Source organism: Meles meles, chromosome 6, assembly GCF_922984935.1.
Source record: "Meles meles chromosome 6, mMelMel3.1 paternal haplotype, whole genome shotgun sequence".
Classification (NCBI taxonomy): Eukaryota; Metazoa; Chordata; class Mammalia; order Carnivora; family Mustelidae; genus Meles; species Meles meles.
Genome location: NC_060071.1, coordinates 116,240,211 through 116,257,742, shown reverse-complemented (window position 1 = coordinate 116,257,742; position 17,532 = coordinate 116,240,211). Strand labels below are relative to the sequence as shown.

Below are 17,532 nucleotides of genomic sequence, written 5' to 3'. Positions count from 1 at the left end.
TGTAGTTAGAAAAAGAAAATGTAAACATTTAGCTTATAAATAATGCAACAAAATTAATGCTTACTTTGCTACAACATACTTATCAGTAACTCTAAAAGTCACAAACCATACATTAGAAGTATAAAATAAAATTTGCTCTCCGAAGGTGTAGGATAAGGCATAAACAATGGAATGATACTGAACAAAAACAGAAAAAAAAATAATCCAGCACAGAGATCTATGATCTTCTAGGAATAAAGGAATCTTTAGAACTGTGTCCTCTTATTGATTTGTTCTATCACACTGATTGATTTGTAAATGTTGAACCACCCTTGCATCCCAGGGATAAATCCCGCCTGGTCATGGTAGATAATCTTTCTAATGTACTGTTGGATCCTCCTATTAGCTAGGATCTTGTTGAGAATCTTGGTATCCATACTCATCAGGGATATTGGTCTGAAATTCTCCTTTTTGATGGGTCTTTGCCTGGTTTGGGGATCAGGGTAATGCTGGCTTCATAGAAAGAGTCTGGAAGTTTTCCTTCTCTTTCCATTTTTTGAAACAGTTTTAGGAGAATAGGTATTATTAAATACAGAAAGGGAAATTAGAGAATCAATTCCATTTATGACAGCACCAAGAACCATAAGATACCTGGGAATAAACCTAATCAAACAGGTATAGGATCTGTACTCAAGGAACTACAGAACACTCATGAAAGAAAACTGAAGAATACACAAAAAGATGGAAAAGCATTCCATGCTCATAGATCGGAAGAATAAACATTGTTAAAATGTCTATACTGCCTAAAGCAATCTATACTTTCAAAGACATCCTGATCAAAATTCCACCGATATTTTTCAAAGAGCTGGAACAAACAATCCTAAAATTTGTATGAAACCAGAAGAGACCCCAAATTGCAAAGGAAATGTTGAAAAACAAAAACAAAACTGGGGGCATCATGTTGCCTGATTTCAAGCTTTACTACAAAGCTGTGATCACCAAGATAGCATGGTATTGGCACAAAAACAGACACACTGACCAGTGGAACAAAGTAGAGAGCCCAGATATGGACCCTCAACTCTATGGTCAAATAATCTTCGACAAAGCAGGAGAAAATATACAGTGAAAAAAAGACCATCTCTTCAATAAATGGTGCTGGGAAAATTGGACAGCTATGTATAGAAGAATGAAACTTGACCATTCTCTTACACCATACACAAAGATAGACTCGAAATGGATAAAAGATTTCAACGTGAGGCATCTATCAAAATCTTAGAGGAGAACATAGTAACCTCTTCCACGTCGGCCACAGCAACTTCTTTCAAGATATGTCTCCAAAGGCAAAGGAAACAAAAGCAAAAATGAACTTTTAGGACATCATCAAGATCAAAAGCTTCTGTACAGCAAAGGAAATAGTCAACAAAACAAAGAGGCAACCCACAGAATGGGAGAAGGTAATTGCAAATGACACTACAGACAAAAGGCTGATATCCAAGATCTATAAAGAAGTCCTCAAATTCAACACACACAAAACAGATAATCATGTCAAAAAATGGGCAGAAGACATGAAAAGACACTTCTCCAATGAACACATACAAATGGCTAACAGACACATGAAAACATGTTCATCATCATTAGTCACAAGTGAGATTCAAATCAAAACCACATTGAGATACCACCTTATACCAGTTAGAATGCCCAAATCAACAAGACAGGAAACAAGTATTGGAGAGGATGTGGAGAAAGGGGAACCCTCTTACACTATTGGTGGGAATGCAAGTTGGTGAAGCCACTTTGAAAAACAATGTGGAGATTCCTTAAGAGATTAAAAATAGAGCTACCCTATGACCCTGCAATTGCACTACTGGGTATTTACCCCAAAGATACAGATACAGTGCAAAGAAGGGCCATCTGTACCCCAATGTTCATAGCAGCAATGGCCATAGTCACCAACCTGTAGAAAGAGCCACGATGCCCTTCAACAGATGAATGGATAAAGAAGATATGGTCCATATATACGATGGAGTATTATGCCTCCATCAGAAAGGATGAATACCCAACTTTTGTATCAACATGGACGGGACTGGAGGAGATTATGCTGAGTGAAGTAAGTCAAGCAGAGAGAGTCAATTATCATATGGTTTCAGTTACCTGTGGAGCATAAGGAATAACATGGAGGACACTGGGAGAAATGAGTTGGGGGAAATTGGGGGGGAGACAAATCATGAGAGACTGTGGACTCTGAGAAACAAACTGAGGGTTTTAGAGGGGAGGTGGGTGGGGGGATGGGTGAGCCTGGTGGTGAGTATTATGGAGAGCATGTATTGCATGGAGCACTGGGTGTGGTACATAAATAATGAAAAAAAATTAAATAAAAAAAAACTAAAAACTCTCATCATATTACTTAGAAAAACACCGTCAGTGGCAAAGCGGTCAATTCTTCATTAGTGTCAAGAGCAGTAAAGGTGAAGGTGAGGCTGACAAAAAGGCTGAAGGGGAACAAGAAAGCGTGTATCTGAACATGTGCCTGTGTTCAAATAGCAAATACAAATTACTTCTGAATTAATCACAATATCAGGCTATGTACATCTGTGCTCCAATTCATGAACTCATGACCTTAGATTACTAAGTATTGGTTTTATAGAATAGTAAGATAAGACTAGGAGATGATGTATATTGGGGGGAAAAAACCTGAAGATTAATGTCCTGTTTGTTTCTATCAGAAATAAAAAATACCAGTCAATAAAATAAAATGTTGGAACATAGCATAGGAACTCCAGGATCTCTTGTTTATATTATTAACCTATCTGTACAACTTCCAAACAAGACTTGTTCCTAACATGTTTTGTTTTTATATGACTTTGGCAATATTCTGTACTCCATTTTGGCCATAAAAGACATCTACATCCCAATCCTGGAACCTATAAATGCTACCTTATATGGCAAAAGAAACTTTAAATATGTGATTAATTAGGTTAAGGATATTAAGATGGGGGAGATAGTCTTGGATTAGCCAGGTGGGCCCTAACTGTAATCACAAAGGTTCTTATAAGTGGGAGGCAGAGGGAAATTCTACCGCAGAAGAGAAGATGGTGTGGCTATTAGCTTTAAAGATGGAGGATGGGGTCATGAGCAACAAATACGAGGAATGCAACTTTAGAAGCTGGGAAAAGCAAGAAAACAGATTCCCCCCTAGGGCTTCCTAGAGGAAATATGGCCTTGCTGACATTTTCGTTTGGGCTCAGTAAAACTCATTTCAGATATCTGTCTCCCAAACTGTAAGAAAATAAATTACTATTGTTCTGAGCCATAAAGATTGTGGTATTTGCTATAGCAGCAATAGAAAACGAACACACATACACATATCCATCTATCCATCCATCCTTCTGTATATATACATTTGCATAATTATTATGAAGATTAAACAATGGCTGAGTTTTCTTACAAAATCTATAAAAGTACTCAGCATAATATTTGGCAGTACACTATCAGGACTATTGTATCTGGGCTCAGTCATTTTAGAGATGAACTGTAATTTCAAAATATCTGGGGTATCTATTCTTATCACAATCATTTTAAGGAAATAATTTTTATTTTTATTTACTTTATCTTTTTTTAAAGATTTTATTTATTTGTCAGAGAGAGAGAAAGAGAGAGAGGCAGAGGGAGAAGTAGGCTCCCCACTGAGCAAGGAGCCCAATGTGGGACTTCATCCCAGAACCCTGGGATGATGACCTGAGCTAAAGGCAGACAATTAACCACCTGAGCCACCCAGGTGTCCCAAAGGAAACAATTTTTAAAATATACTTGGCAGCACTTAAATTCAGATGTCAATTCAGTCCTTTGATGCAAAGACTCCAATATAGATTTTTTATACATTTTTGAACACTTTCTATATAGCAGAGGAAATCAAATTAACTATTACTTACCTATACCACTTCAGAATACCTGTTTAGTAAAGAAACTCTTGGTACAGCTCTACCAGAATAAATGAGGTATTCTGTAATTGTATGCATTAACATTGAACAACAGCGTGAAAAATAACCATTCTCTAATCATGAGTATCCCAGGCTACAAAATTTGAATTACAAAGCCTTCATTTGTATACATACAAAGTGAATAATGATAAAATAAATAGAGTTGTTAGGTGCACAATTACCCCATTTATAAGCTCAAATGTGCATACATTCATAAATGAGGCATTTCCTGGTATGTAGTTTTTAAAATTTGGCTCTTAATCTCTTTCTGAATTAGACTGCTGAATTCTAGGAAATAATTTGAAAACAGAATAAAACTGCTACCTCTTGGGATTTATTCTGACAGCAATATGCCATAGGACAAGAATGTCCTTTTCCAGAACATACCTTAATGACAGGAAATTTCAGACAATACAAAGATAAGTCTAGGTTCTCCTTTTTATCTCATTTCTTCATATATTGATGGAAAAGCATTAGTGTAAAATAGGCAAGAAAAAGGAACATAAAATCATTTCAGCAGATTTCCATTAAGTACTAAATCAATCCAATTTTAATAAAACATACATGAACTAGCAATTTATATAACATTATAATATACAATAATGTAATCCAACTGTGGATAAACTGTAGATAAAAGAAACGGAGAAGCCAATGTAAAAAAAAATTACACAATAAGGACTATTCTTTCCAAAACCCATCCAGAAAAGAGTTAATCTGCAAGGACATTATCTGAATATTTGGGATTTGAGGGGTTTATTTGTTTTTTTGTTTTTTGTTTTTTAAATCATACTTAAAAGGCAAAAGATATATAGAACATACTCTGGCCAAGATGAATTAACAAAGAGATTAAATTTACCATAAGACTTGAAACAACTGAAAACCCAGACAAAATGTATGAAACAATGGTTTAATAAGACTGGAATCAGGAGACAGACACTAGAAAGATGGCAAAATAGTTGGTTCCCAACTTTAGTCCCCTTCAGGGAAAGGGCACCTAACAACTATCGATAGACAAGGTATTTGTGAAGATCCCACTTGGCCCACAAAAACTGAGAAAAACCTCATTAGAATAAGGTAAGAGGAGCAGTTTAACTTTGACAGCATTGGTCCTCCCCCAAGACAGTGCAGTGCTACACAAGGGGGTCCCCCTGGTCCTATGGTTTCTCCAGTGAGAAAATGAAGAATGCAAGGTGGACATAAAGCTTCCCTAGCATCCCTGATGCCTCCTGGGAGCTCCACTTAAGAAATGCCTCATGGAGACTACTGGGAGAATCAGACACAAATAGAAGCCACTCATAGTAACAAGTGTGCAGATCTTGGCCAACTGTATTCCTGTTAGTTGTGGGACCTGAGCAGATTCCAGACCCTGGATCCAATTATGTGCAGAACTAAGTCAGTGCCTCCAACTGGCCAGGGAGTTTCAATGGCAGTTCTGCTTGGTTTGGGTCCCCAGTCAAAGGGACACCTCAGTGAGGAGCCCCACCTACACAAGAAGCAAGTCAGCAGCCTTGATCAAATGCTGAGCATAGCCTCCAGTCCCACTGCAGGAAGCCTGCCCTAAGCTGCTGGGCCTATGCAGCACATCCTATCGCCCACTAAAGCAGAGAAACAAGTCACTGGCCACACCTAACTGCTGGGCATAGTCTCCAGCCCCACTCAACAGGGAAGCCTGACCAAAGATGCCAGGTAGCCATGGGTAGCACATAACACATCCTATGGCCTGCCTATGCAGTGAAGCAAGTCAGTAGTCCCATCAAACTGCTAAGTAGAGCCTCCATAGCCTCCAGCAGCTCCTGACTGGGAATCCTGGCCAGTGATTCCAGGCACCACAGAGCCCATTCTACAGTTCCGTTCAGGTAGGGTGCCAAGCCCAGCAGCACCCGCCCGCTGTCGAGCATAGCTTTCAGCCCTGCCTCACAAGCTTGTCCAGCCAGAGCCCCTGGTCAGTTCTGGAACTCAACCTGACAACTCTATCAAGCAGCACAGATAGCCTATCATCCCATCCAGCTGCTGGGAATAGCTTGCAGACTCACCCAGACAGAATGCATAGCCAGTCACCCCACCTAATCACAACATAGCCTGGGGCTCTACCAGATCAGTGAGCCCAGAAGGTAACCCTGCCTGACCATGGAGCACAGCCTCCAGTCCCATCCGACTGTGGGGTACAGCTGGCAGTCCTTCCCAACCAGAAAGTCCAGCAAGAGGCACTGTCTAATAGCAGAGCATAGCTAGTAGCCTCCTCAATCGTAGAGCCTAGCCGGCAGCCTCATCCAACTTGGGGTACAGCCTACCACCCCATCTGATCAAGAAGCACAGCCTGAGTTCCAACTGTTTGCAAAGCCCTGTGTATGGCCTTAATTGGATGTAGAGTCCCAGCCAATGGCACTATCAAGCCACAGGGCGCAGCTTGGAGACTCCAACTGACTAGAGGCAAATTCAGAGTTCAGCATGTGGCCTTGCCCAATCGCAGAGTGCACCAGCAATACCACCCTGCCAGGAAACATAACCTGCAACCTCCAACCATATGCGATTTCAAAGTCCATCAAGTAGCTCTGCCTGGATACAGATACAAACCAGCGGTTATGCTTGAATGCAGAGTCCAGCCATCAGACCCACCTGACTACAAAACAGTGTTAGTTCCCCCAACCAATGTCAGAGCACAGACATTGGCCCCACCCAACTAGAGACCCTGAGAGCAAGCACTGTTTGCCAGAAGCTGCTAGCAGCTGCCTACAGAACCCTCCCCTGAGCTCAGTGGTGAATGTCTTTCTTTCCCTGCCAAAGCAAACCTACAGAGGCTGGAAAAGAAACTGCTTCCTCAAATAAGCAAATACCAACATAAGGATATGAGGATTATGAAGAATCAAGTAAACATGACACCACCAAAAGAAACTAATAAAGCTCTAAAAAACTAACCTTTAGAAATAAAGATCTAAAAAAAAATAAAAAAATTTAAAAAGGATCATTAACTATTTAGGAAAGAATTCAGAACAATCCTTTTAAAGGAATTTGGTAACTATTAGATAATACAGATAGGCAACTAAACAAAATTAGGAAAACAATATATGAACAAAAACAGGAGGTTCAACAATGAAATAGAAACCATAAAAAAATAAAACAAAAAAGCAATTCTAGAACTGGAAAATACAATAACTAAACTGAAGAATTCAACAGAGAGCTTCAACAATAGATCTGACTAAGTAGCAGAAAAAATTAGTGAATCTGAAGCAGGTCATTTGAAATTATCCAGTCAAAGGAGCAAGAAGAAAATTTTTAGAAAGTGAAAAAGACTATGAATTATGGGATTCCATAAGAGGAACAATCTATAATTATTGGAGTCCCAGAAGGATAAGAGGAGAAAGGGGTAGAAAACTTATTTAAAGATATGACTTCCCAAATCTGGTGAGAGATGTGGACATCTAAGTTCATGCAGCCTGAAAGTCCCTGAAAAGTTTCAACTCCCTGCCAAATCTTCTCTAAGGCACATTATAATAAAACTGTCTAAAATCAAAGACAGAAAATTTTAAAAGCAGCAAGAGAAAAAAAAAATTCTCACATACGAGGGAACCTCCATGAGGCTATCAGTGGCTTTCTCAGCGGAAATCTTACAAGTCAGAAGAGAGTGGGATAATATATTCAAAGTGCTGTAAGAAAAATACTACCAACCAAGAACACTTTATCTGACAAAGCTGTCCTTCAAAAATGAAGTAGAGATAAAAAATTTCCAAGAGCACCAGAAGTTGAGGGAGGGAATCACCACCAGAACAGCCTTATAAGAAATGCTTAAAGAAATTTCTTTGAATTGAAATGAAAAGACACTAATTAGTAACATGAAAACATATAAAAAATATAAAACACAGTAGTAAAGTATATAACAAAATTCAGAATACTACAGTACTGTAATATGGTAGTGTTTTAATCATTTCATTCTGGTATTAAAGTTAAAAGACAAACTATAATTACAATTATTTGTTAACCCCTATACAACATAAAAAGATATAATTGTGACATCAAAACATAAAATGTGGGGAGAGAGTAAAAGGGTAGAGGTTTATTTGAATGATCCAAGTTTGGTTGTAATCAGCTTAAAATAGACTGCTGTAAGTTATTTCATGTAACTCTCATGGTAACCACAAAACAAGAACCAACAGTAGATGCACAAAAGATAAAGAGAACAGAAATCAAAGAATACTACCAAGTAAAATCATCAGTTACAAAGGAAGATAGCAAGAGAGGAAGAAAGAGGGGGAAAAACTATAAAACATCCACAAAATAATATGATGGCATTAGTGCTTACCTACAAATAAGTACTTTAAATGTAAATGGAGGGGGTGCCTGAGTGGCTCAGTTGTTAAGCATCCACCTTCTGCTCAGGTCATGATCCCACAATCCTGGGACTGAGTCCCACATCAGGCTCCCATCAGGCTCCCTGCTTCTCCCCCTCACACTCCCCCTGCTTGTGTTCCCTCTCTCTCTCACTCTCTCTCTCCATGAAATAAATAAATAAAATTTTAAAAATTGTAAATGGATTAAATTCTCCAATCAAAAGGAACAGAGAGGCTGAACGGCTAAAAAAACAAGATCTAGGTATATAATGCTTGTAATAGCTACATCAGCTTTAAGGACACATATAGGCTTCCGTGAAAGGATGAAAAATGATATTCCATGAAAATGGTAACCAAAAGAGAGCAGGGGTAACTATTCTTATATCTGACAAAATAGACTTTAAGTCAAAAACTGTAACAAAAGACAAAAGAAGTTCATTATAGAATGATAAAGACATCTGTCTTCAAAGAGTATATATCAATTTTAAACATGTATGTACCTAACATTAGAGCACCTAAATATGTTAACCAACTATTATCAGATCTGAAGGAAGAAACAGACAATAATATCAGGTTCCAGTACTATTGTGGGGATCCCACCTCCAACAATGGACTGATCATCTAAACATAAAATTAATAAGGAAATACTGGATTTGAACTATCCTTTAGACAAAATTGACCTCGCAGACACATACAGAACATTCCAACCAACAGCAGCAGAATACACATTCAAGTAGATATGGAAGATTCTCCAGGACAGATCATATTTTAGGTCACAAGAAATGTCTTAGCAAATTTAGAAGATTGTAATCAGACCAAGTCTCTTTTTTGACCAAGTGGTATGGAACTAGAACTAGGTAACAGGAGAAAAAAATGGAAAATCCACAAATATGTAGAAATAAAAAACCACACTCCTGAGCAAAAAATGGGCCAAAGAAAAAAATCAAAAAGGAAATAAAAAAAAAAATCTTGAAACAAATGAAAATGGAAAACCAACATACCAAAACATAGGGGATATAGAAAAGCAGATCTAAGACAGAAGTTGATAGTGATAAATACTTATATTAAGAAATGAGATACTCAAATAAACAATCTAAATTTATATTTTAAGGAAATGGAAAAAGAACACACAAACTCCAAATAAGCAGAAGAAGGAAATAAAAATATGAGCAAAAAGAAAATGAAATGGATTAGAGGAAAATAATAAGACAGCTTAATGAAACTAAAAGTTGGTTTTCTGAAAAGATAAACAAAACTAATGGTAAACCATTAGCTAGATTTACCAAGAAAAAAAAAAAGACAAAAAAAATTAGAGGTTTTTCAGGGCTCTTTGCAAGGGGACTTGGCACGAAGTTGAAGCAAACCAATAGCTGCAGTTTCCATTTTGTCTTCTGCTTCATGATGTTTCCCACATGCTCTACAATGTCTCTAAGTTGTCTCCAACTTCAAAGCACTCAGCAAAAAATGGCAAGATAGAGCTACCAGAAAGGACACCTGCTTTCCACACCAAATGTGGCAATCCTGTATTAGCTAGTAGAGCCACTTGCTGTGTTGCCAAATAAGACATATACAGCAACACAAATTGGAATAGAATGGAGCCTGTCTCCTGTTGGCACATTCAACCCAAAGGAATGGAGAGATCAGTAATCACCCCAGCTGGTATAATATTCAATTGCTTTAAAATCAACTCACAATTGATGACAAGTAAAAGTACTGTGGACCAATTAAAACACGGCATGACTGAAGAAATAAACTACATTTGAAACCTTAAAAACAATCAGAGATGAAAGAGAAGACAGTACAACTGGTACCATAGAAATTCAAAGAATTGTAAGAGACTATTAGGAATAATTATATGCCAACAAATTGGACCACCTAGGAGAAATGAGTAAATTCCTAAAAACATACAATCTATGAAGAAATAAAAAAATCTGAATATAATAATAATGAGTAAGAAGATCGAGCAAGCAACCAAAAATCTCCCAACAAAGAAAAGTTCAGTACCAAATGGCTTCAAGGCCAAATTCTAAAAAACACTAAAAAAAAAAAAAAAAAAAGTTAATGCCAATCCTTTTCAAACTGTTCCAGAAAACTGAAGGGAACACTTCCAAATTCATTTTGCAAGGCTAGCATTACCCTGCTACCAGAGCCAGATAAGGACACTACAAGAAAAGAAAACTACAAACCAATATCCCTGATGTATATAGATGAAAAAATTCTCAACAAAATACTAGCAAACCAAATTAAACAGCAAATTAAGAGGATCATATACCATGATCAAGTGGGATTCATTCCTAGGATGCAAGGATGGTTCAATATATGTGATTACATCTGATATATCACATTGATAGAACAAGATATAATAATCATATGGTTTATCTCAATAGATACTGAAGAAGTATTTGATAAAATTCAACATTCTTTCATGTTAAGATGTCTCAACCAAGTGGGTATTAAAAGGAATGTACCTCTACATAAGAGGCCAAATATGACAAGCCTACAGCTAACATACCCAATTGTAAAATGTTGAAAGCTTTTCCTCTTAAGATCAGAAAAAACACAAGAAAGCCCACTCTCCCTACTCCTATTAAACACAGTACTGGAACTCACAGCCAGAACAATCAGGCAAGAAAAAGAAATAAAAAGCACCCATAAAACTGTCTTTGTTTGCAGATGATATAACCTTGTATATAAAAAATGCTGAAGACTTCACCAAAAAAACTGTTAGAACTAATTCAATAAAGCAGCAGGATACAAAAGAAACAGAAAAATCAATTACATTTCTATACACTAATAATGAAACATCTGAAAAAGAAATTTTTAAAAGTCCATTCACAATAGCACCAAAAAAATAAATAAATAAAATACTTAGGAATAAAAAGGGAGGTGAAAGATTTGTACACTGAAATCTATGACTTTGATGAAAGAAGATATAAATAAAAAAATATTCAGGTTCTTAAAGCAGTAACATTGTAAGATATCCATACTACCCAATCTATCTATAGATACAACACAATCCTTGCCATAATTCTAAAGACATTTTTCATAGAAGTAAAAAAAAAAAAATCCTAAAATTTGTATGGCAACAGAAAAGACACTGAATAGACAAAGCAATACTAAGAAAGAACAAAGTTGGAGGTATCACACTTCCTCATTTCAAAGCTGTAGGATATAAAGCAGTATGGCATGATATTAAACAAACAGATTTACAGACCAATGGAACAGAATCAAGAGCTCAGAAATAAAGTCTTGCACATGCAGTCAACTAATATTTAACAAGAAATACTCAAGGGGGAAAGGATCGTTCTCTTCAAGAAATGCTAGGAAAACTAGATAATCATATGCAAAAGGATGAAACTGGATCCCTATCTTACCACCACTCATACACTTTAACTCAACATGGATTAAAAAGTTATATGAAAGACCTGAAACCATAAAACTCTAGAAGAAAACATAGGGAAAAACTTACACTGGTCTTAGCAATGATTTTTTTTTTTTAATATATAACAGCAAAAGCATAAGCAACAAAAGCAAAACCAACAACTGGGACGACATCAGATTAAAAGGCTTTTGCACAGCAATCAAAATGATCAACAGAATGAAAACGCAATCTACTGAATGGGAGGAAATATTTGGAGACCATATATCTGATAAGGGGCTAATATCAAGTATCTATAAAATACTCATGTAACTCAGTAGCAAAAACTGAAATCTGAAAAAAAATCATCATCTGATTTAAAAAATAGTAAAGGGCCCGAATACACATTTTTCCAAAGTCAATATATGTTTGCTAACATCTGCAAAGCTACATGCAAAATAATCAACATCACTAATCATCAGGAAAATGGAAATGAAACCACAATGAGATACCACCTCACACCTGCTGGAATGGTTGTCATCAAATAGACAAGAAATAACAAGTGCCAGTAAGGATGTGGAGAAACGGGAAACTTTTACACTGCTGGTAGGAATGTAAATTGATTCAGTCTCTATGGAAAACAGTATGGACATTCTTTACAAATTTAAAAATAGGACTACCATATGATCCAGTAATCCTACTGGGTCTATATCCAAAGGAAATAAAATCAGTATCTCCAAGAAATACTTGCATTTCCATGTTCAATGCATCATTATTTACAATACCCAAGGCATGGAAAAACCTAGCTGTCTGCTGAAGGATGAATAGATAAAGAATATATGGTATAAATTGTGGGTGTGTGTCTTGGCATTGAGTGTATACACACACACACACACACACACACACACACACACACACACACACTGCTATATTATTCAGCCCTAACAAAGGTGGAAATCCTGCCATCTGCAACTATACACACAAACCTTGAGGGCATTATGTTAAATGAACTCTAAGTCAGACAGAAACAGACAAATGCTGTACAGTCTTATTTTTATGTGAAATAGAAAAATCATAAACTCACAGAAATGGGGAGTAGACTGTTATTGCCAAGGGCTAAGGGGTGGAGAAAATGGGGAGATACTGGTCAAAAGGTATAAACTTAATTTTCTAAGATGAATAAATTCTGGGGAATTTAATGTACAGCGTAGTGACTATGGTTAACGATCCTGTATTAAATACTTGAAAATTTCAAAGAGAGTAGACCTTCAATTGTTCTCACTACAAAAAAGTGGTAATCATGTGTTGAGATGGTTGTGTTAACTAATCTTTTAGTGGTAATCATCTCATAATATAGATATGTATAAACCATGTTGTACAACCCAACCTTATGTCATGTATCAATCGCATCCCAATAAAGTTGAAAAAACACTGCAATCAGACAACAAAGGGCAGTGACTCCCAGAGAAGGAATGTAAATGATGACAGCCCTTCTACTGCCCCAGTTTACTGCCTTGAGAGATTCCTGACTACAGAGAAGGGGAATTCAGGTGGAACCTAGTAAATGTTCTGAAGTGATAAAGCTGTGTCTAAAAAACCGAGACAGCTAGAGTTTGGATGACGAAAGTACCACAGAAGAGAGAGCTGAACAAGGAGGAAACTCCAGAGATACGCAGAGTACTACTTGACAATCAGTGCATGTATGTAAAGAATCTGCTGAAGGCTGAGAAAATAATTCTCTCAAAGACAGAATTAATGAAATCAGTGCCTGGCATTCATTCAAGGTTGGGACCAGTTCCTGATCTTACCAGCTAAACTCAAAAACCTCATAGTTCATGGGGCATTGGGTGTAATGTTCAGAGAATCTGGTATCAGTTGGTGGGGGAATTAGCCACAGACTAAACATTACTTGGGTCCTGCCTAATATTTCTTAGAGGGAATATCCCAAAGGATCAAACTATTACCAAGTAACTCAACTGCAACCTAGAACAAAGTTTAAGAATATTTGGAAAAACACAAATGTATCTAGTAAGCAACACAGCAAAGGTAATAATCTCTGAAATCCAACAAAAAGTTACCAGACATGCAAAGAAACAGGAAAATATAATCCATAATAAGGGGGGAAATCAATCAAGCAAAACTGACATGGATGTTAAAACTAGCAGATAAGGGACAGTTGTTATGATATTTCATCTGTTCAAAAGTTAAACAGAGAGAGAGAGGATATAAAAAACATACTATATGGACATTGGGGAAGGTATGTGCTATGGTGAGTGCTGTGAAGTGAAATTCACAGACCTGTACCCCTGGGGCTAATAATACATTATATGTTAATAATAAAAAAATACCAAATGTAAAAAAAGATCCAAGTTGAACTTTGGGAAATGAAAATTACAATACCTAAACTGAAAAATACAACCAATGCGATTTATTGCAAATTATATATTGTAGCTTCTACTTTAAGGACCTAGGAAAAAAGAGCAAATGAAACCTGAATTAAGTAGAAAAGGGGAAATAATAAAGATCAGAGAGGAAATCAATGAAATGGAAATAAGAAAAGAATAAGAGAAAAATCAATGAAACTAAAAGCTGGTTCTTTAGAAAAAATTGAAAATGCAAAAACCTAAAATAGCCTAAACAAATCTGAACAAGACTAAGAAAACTGAAAGACGAACACCATCTGATATTACGATCTACCATAAAGCTACAATAATCAAGACAGTGATTTGCTAGAAATAAAGACAGACAACGAGATTTAATGAAACTGAAGATGAGTCCAGGAAGAGGTTTCCACGTACATGTAAAGCTGATTTTTCAAAGTCACAAAGGCAATCTGCCTGAAAAAGGATAGCTTTTACAACAATCAAACTTCTGTAAGAAAATAAGAAATTAAATTTGTGATCCTCAGGCGAAATCTTCTTAGATATGACACAAAGGCAAGATTTGTAAAAGAAAAAAAATGGATAAATTGGACTTCGCTGAAATTAAAAACTCTTCTTTTAGAAAAACATTGGTAAAATAATGAAAAAACAAAACAGAGACTCAGAAGATAATATTTGCAAATATTTGCAAATCCCACATCTGTTAAAGAACGTAGCTAGAATATACCCAGGATCTAGTCATCAGAAAACAACCCCCCACAAAAATGGACAAAAAGATTCTAATAGACAGGTCACTAAAAAAGATGCAAAAATAGCAAATAAGCATATTAAAAGATGTTACACATCCTTAGTCATTAGGAAATGCAAGAAGGGTAGAATGTGTGGCTGTCCTGGCTCACTGCTTAGAGCTGACATCCTAAATATGAAACTGATTTTCCTGAAAATGATCCTCATTCCTTATTTAAAGTGCCTTTATAAATGCCTAGAAACAGACTCTTAACTATATAGAGAACAAACTGATGGTTACCAGAGGGGAGGGGGGTGGAGGATGGGTGAAGTAGGTGATGGGAATTAAGAAGTGCACTTATTCTGGAACACTGAAAAGAAATTAAAAAAATACATAAAAGTTTTAAAAAAAAAGAAGTGCACTTAATCATGAGGAGCAATGGGTGTTGTATTTAAGTGTTGAATCACTAAACTCTCCTGAAACTAATATTACACTGTATGTTAGCTAACTGGAATTTAATAAAAACTTGGGGGGGGGGTTGTAAAAATGCCTAAAGGTTAGGTTTTTCTGAGATTTGTTGTATACTTCAAAAGTTGCAAAATTTTCCTGAATAAAACATTTGACAAAAATATTTATTAAAGCATGAAGTTGCCCTACTAATACCCAAACAAGCCTGACCTTCAAGGAATTCAGTGGATCTATCCAAAAATATGAAAGCCAGTAAATTCTTACTTTCTAGTCAGAATATGAAAAAACAGTGAATCTGTAGCCTAAGTGGAATGGTTATAGAGCATTCTCAGAAAAATTAAACTTGTATCATCAGAAATATATTTAGTATTTTATTATATTTAATAATTGATTTAAACAGGTTAAACAGGTTTAAACAGGTTCTTAAACACTTAAAACAATTATGCCTTCAAAGTTGGAACAATAAAGATCTTAAGAAAAAGAACGTAGGCACAAATAAGCAGCATTAGGAATGAAAAGAGAATTATAAACACAGATTAGGAATGTCAAAATTCATCACAAAATACTATAAACATATTCAGAAGAAATTAAATTACCAAATAGATTAAAAAAGAAACAGAAATTGAATCATTTGCCAAAAATCTATTGAATTAAAAAAAAAAAACTCTAGGTCCAGATATTTTTATTTATTATTATTTTTAAAATTTATTTATTTATTTGACAGAGAGAGAGAGACAGCACACGTAGGCAGAGTGGTACGCAGAGGGAGAGGGAGAAGCAGGCTCTCCACTGAGCAGGGAGCTTGTTGCAGGGCTCGAAACCAGGACCCTGGGATCATGACCTGAGCCAAAGGCAGCTGCTAAACCAACTGAACCACCCAGGGGCACCTCATTTATTTTTTTAAATAGATTTTATTTATTTATTTATGAGAGACAGAGAGCAGAAGCAGAGGGAGAAGCAGGTTCCCCACAAAGCATGGAGCCTGATGCAGTACTTGATCCCAGGATGCTGGGATCACAACCTGAGCCAAAGGCAGCTGCTTAACCTACTGAGCCACCCAGGCACCCCGAGGCATTTTTACATACGAGTTATAAAAAAGTCTTCATAAAACAATGATCTGAACTGAAATTTTCTATGGATTATACTAAGAGAGGATCCTCTAAAATTCCATTCCTGAGATTAGTAGAAGGTTGATATAAAAGGAGTATAAAGATCAAGAAAACAAAAATTAAAAAGCCAATTCAATTTAAAATTTATTTTCAAAATCTGAAGTGATATATTAACAAATACAGCAATATATTTAAAATTACATCATGACTACCCATACTTTATCTAAGACTAACAGATTGATTTATGATTAGAAAAGCTTTTCATGTAAATTCATTGCATTAACAAATTAAAGGAAATAAATAAAATCACAAGTGCAATAGAAACAGGAAAAAATCATTTGACAAGTTTTAAAATTTACTCAATATAAATTCTTTTTTTTTTGTTATGTTAGTCACCATACAGTACATCATCAGTTTTTTTTTTTTTAATAATTTATTTATTTCACAGAGAGAGAGGTCACAAGTAGGCAGAGAGGCAGGCAGAGAGAGCGGGAGAAACAGGCTCCTCACTGAGCAGAGAGCCTGATGCGGGGCTTGATCCCAGGACCCTGAGATCATGACCTGAGCCAAAGGCAGAGGCTTAAACCACTGAGCCACCCAGGCGCCTCACATCATCAGTTTTTGATGTAGTGTCCCATGATTCTTTGTGTATAACACCAAGTGCTCATGTAATACAACACGTGCCGTCTTTAATACCCATCATTATAAAATTCTTAACAAGGAAAATTGATTAAGGTGTATCTATCATAAATTCAAAGTAAATATCATATTCCATGGATCAAATAATCAAAAGTATACTTTTAAAGTTAAGAATAAAAGAAGGAATGTATGCCCTTCACTACTTCTGTTCACCACTGTACTGAAGTCTTAGCCAAGGTAGTAAGAAGGAAGTAAGACAAGTAGAGAAAAGGAAGAAACTGGTGTTATTCACAGATGATATGACCTTTAATATTTAAATCCAAAATAATCTACAAATTAATAAATACTAAAAGTTTAGGGGAATTGCTAGATACAATGTTAAAGTATAAAAATTATTTAGGGTGCCTGGGTGGCTCAGTCATTAAGCATCTGCCTTCCGCTCAGGTCATGATCTCAGGGTCCTGGGATCAAACCCTGCATTGAGCTCCCTGCTCAGCAGGAAGCCTGATTCCCTCTCCCACTCCCCCTGCTTGTATTCCCTCTCTCACTGTCTCTTCTCTGTCAAATAA

The 17,532-nt window shown here is 36.3% G+C and overlaps 1 protein-coding gene and 1 pseudogene across 7 annotated transcripts in view; one reads left to right on the top strand and one right to left on the bottom strand.

Annotated features, from left to right (window-relative positions):
- The window catches only part of FUT8 (fucosyltransferase 8), a 398,079-nt gene that overhangs the window by 89,336 nt on the left and 291,211 nt on the right, over positions 1–17,532 (bottom strand). The gene's annotated exons all lie outside the window — the stretch shown is intronic.
- Positions 9,683–9,928, top strand: LOC123943860 (annotated as a pseudogene).